The sequence below is a fragment of the Ptychodera flava genome, chromosome 4, assembly GCF_041260155.1.
Source record: "Ptychodera flava strain L36383 chromosome 4, AS_Pfla_20210202, whole genome shotgun sequence".
NCBI classification, from domain to species: Eukaryota; Metazoa; Hemichordata; class Enteropneusta; family Ptychoderidae; genus Ptychodera; species Ptychodera flava.
The window spans coordinates 8,590,861-8,594,836 of NC_091931.1; positions in this window are offsets into that span (position 1 = coordinate 8,590,861).

A 3,976-nucleotide genomic window follows, 5' to 3' on the forward strand; every position below is an offset into this window, starting at 1 on the left:
TCACCTGAAGGCCTACAGTTTTATATAAATATAAGTATATACTATATATATAGATATATATCTATATATAATAAGATGTCCTCATGGGAAATTACAGTGCTCGATGCGGAAAGCAGAACGTTACAAATAATAACACAAATTACTTCAAGAGCAAAGTAATAATATCTGTTACTTTAGTTTCATACATCCTGTAATATTCAGACAGAATCAATGCATGAAACTTACAGATAATATTATATAGGGCTCAGCCCTTGGTGTTGCGCCAGGGGTTATTAAAGATTGGCAATGTTATTTGTATTGATTCATGAAAAACTGTAATTGTTACTTCATAAATGTTAATATGACAACTACGGTATGCCCAGTTTTCCTCTGATGAAAGCAGTTCACGTACGTACACGACGTCCAAACCCTGCAGCAGGGCAGGTATAGATTTTCTGTAGCGTGTAAAAATTTTGGACAAAAATTGGCAATTTTTACAATGATAACAGCCTATTGCGATAAACAAGGGACGTATTATGCAATCATTATCATTGCAATGGTAACTGCACTGCCCACCTTCCACTTGCAAGCTGAAAACTATAGCGTTCCGTCTAAAAACTGGCAATTTTTGAATCTAATTATTGACACAGGGGGCGCTCTTCTATAATTCAATCCCAGCATTCTTTGCGTATGCCCCCGTTCATATGCACGACAGTTTTCTCCCTTTATCTATATTAACGATATTTTGTATCAGCGACAAGGTGCATAATAACATTTACTGGCTAATAAAAGAGGTATATTTTATAAAAGGCATGTTATATAATGGTAATTTGTTTCGTTTTTGTTTATTTACGAGTACTCAAAAAAAAAACATGGCGGCGCCCATGAAAGAAGGGTACACTTCCGGTTACTCGCATAGTATATTATGAATAAGCGCATGCGTAGTCAGTAAGCCGCTGGCGCGACTATTACTTTGCACTTATAATATTTGTATCGATTATAGGGTGATTTGCATATACATATCGTACTGTTCCAGTTTGAAAAATGTTGTCGGCTATGTTCACAACATTTGTTTTGTTAATAGTTGCAGTACCATGAAATGTCGCATCATCGGTGAGACGAGGTGTAGTCGTATGTTTCGATGTAGCGAGCTATTTATAGCGGATTCACTTACCGCTATCTGCATGCCAGCGAGTTCAATGAACTGTTACATTCAAACGTTCCATACACTCTATGAGTCATGCCGTTGACAATTGTTGCAAATTGAGAGAGAGTTTTCACACTGTGAATAAAAGCTATCAGACTTACAAAACGCACAACAGTGATTCCGACAACATCCTTGTCCATATTCTTTCAACCGAACTTAGCAAACAATGTATTGTGTGTAAACAAAATGTTTGACGTAGGTGTTGTCATCTTACACAGTTTTACTTAATATGCTTTCAATATCAATTTCAGGTAATGTTTCTTCCGCTGTATTGTGCGAAAGTAGGCCTACAGCGCGCTCTCTGACATTTATAGGAAGGATGTTTGCGAAAGACAGACGGAGTACTTGGCCCTGAGGTACGCAAAGATAATTGGTCTGATGCAAGGAGATTCACAGTGAAAGTACGAGTCCACTTGAAGGTCATGACTCAAACCAACACCAAAATGATTCTTTGTGATCGAAAAGGGAAAATGCGAGTCTTTGATCAATTGTGACCCAGTGATGTCTATCTGTTATTTCTGTATCGCTGCAACTATCTATCACAGGCTATTTTTTCATATCTCTCGGTTCTCTCTGTCTGTCTGTCTCTCCCCTGTATGTCTTTACGTTTGTCTATTGGGCTTTTGTTTTCTCTCTTTACGTTTATCGGTCTCTTCTGTTTTTTCTGTATGTCCCTGTCACTCTCTTTTCCTCTATCTCTCTCGTCCTGTTTCTCTGTCTGTCTCTGTCCATGCGTCTGTCTGTCTGGCTGCTGACTGACTGTCTTTCTGCAAGTCTCTCTGTGGGTATGCTCTGTCCCTGTCTGTATCTGTGTCCCTGTCTCTGTATTCATATCCCTTTCTCTGTCTTTCTGTGTCTGTCCCCTTTTCTCTCTCTGCCTCTCTGTTTCTGTCTGTCTGTTCGTCTGTCTCCCTCCGTCTGTCTGCCTCTAGCTCACTGTCTCTCCCTGTCTGTCTGACTGTCTGTCTGTCTGTCTGTCTCACTGTCTCTCCCTGTCTGTCTGTCTATCTGTCTGTCTCTGTCCCTCTCTCTGTCTCTGTCTGTCTGTCTGTCTGTCTGTCTGTCTGTCTGTCTGTCTCTCTCTCTCTCTCTCTCTCTCTCTCTCTCTCTCTCTCTCTCTCTCTCTCTCTCCTCTCTCTCTCTCTCTCTCTCTCTCTCTCTCTCTCTCTCTCTCTCTCTCTCTCTCTCGTAATCTAAAATGAAGCCCCTACGTTTTTCACAGTTATATAACACTATAATCCCTTACATTATTTAGTACTAGTGATTACCGCCACAGGTTATAGAGGTTATAATACCGGCTGAACATACAATAGTTGGCAGGTATATCCCACCATCGCCAAACAAGCTGACCGTTGAACGCTTGACCAGTGTTACAATACATCGAGGGTGGCAATCTTGCCAACCGGCTAATACGGAGATTAGGTTCGGCCATTAAAAGATATGTAGTGCATTCTTCAGGTAGAAGTAGAATAAAGGATGGCACGTCATCCGTGGTCTTCAAATTATCGTGTGTAGGAAGATGGGAATGAATCCATGTATGGATAGATGGATGGATGAAGTATGAATGAATGAATGAATGAATGAATGAATTTGAACAACATCAAAGGTGATGCACATGTGCCTACTAAATTTTTCGTTTGTGTCGCACCTGGTCGGCAGAAGTTTTTCTTCATCTTATAACTACGAAAACAAGTTGAAAATGAAACGGTTAAATGGCTGTTGAAATAATCCGGATGTCTTTGCTACAGATGTGTGTTTCTCGTATATCAAAATGTGGAACGTTAATTCAGAGCCATATTACTATGTGCCCAGTCTTTTGTCATCCTGATCCACGTCCCAAAGATTGGAGGTCACAAACTGATCGAACGAAGCCTAGTTTATAGTAAGAGTTTACCCTTTGACGACCTCTACAGAATACAACACATTCGATTCAAATTGTAGTTTAATTAGGTAACCATGGCGACGAATCAAATGACTGTGTTCCTAATGGATAATAATTCTGAGAGGTTTACCACCATAACGGAAAGGGAGATCGATGCCGCATGCTGGTGTCGTAAATATCCGTTGAGAATTGCTTCACTTGCCACTAAGATTTGAAGATCAACATTAAGGCGGAATGGTTTCGGGTTGAGTATTATATGCGGGCAGGGTGGGAACCACCCGGATTTTGGAACAAAAGAACAGGAATCACTTTCAATTTTCAAATGTCAGCAGGCTTTGCGTAAGTGATTGACATCGTTGAATGGCATTTCAACTGTCCAGGCATTGTAACATTTCGCCATACAAGAGTTATGAAGGTTCTTCTTATCTCTGGACAATGCAAGACAATAGAGACGATTTGTATTCATTTGCGTTCAAATTTGACAGCACGCAATTTTTGTATCAACGTTCTGCACCGGTAAGGATATGGCATATGAAATATATTGTCAAATAACAATGAATTTGCCTTGCTAATTTTTCCTCGACTACCATAATTGTTTCAGGGACGTTAACCTTTCACCTGTTAAGTAAGTGCGCTCACCCCTTGCATCAAAATCACAAAAAGAACCTAATTGTGCGCAGAGACAGACCCGTCATGCTGGGTAGGTTTGTTTGTCCGCGGGCTTTTACTCTCTCTACTGAGTATTCTGCGTTGCAAACTCACCCACCCCGTCCTTGTAAAACGCAGCCTGACGTCACCAATTTGACTGGCAGCAATCATACCCGTGAATCAACTTCTAATGGTTTTTGGTTTCAGTTAGTGCAACTTAATACAATTATACTACTAAATCGATCGTAATGAAATTTGCC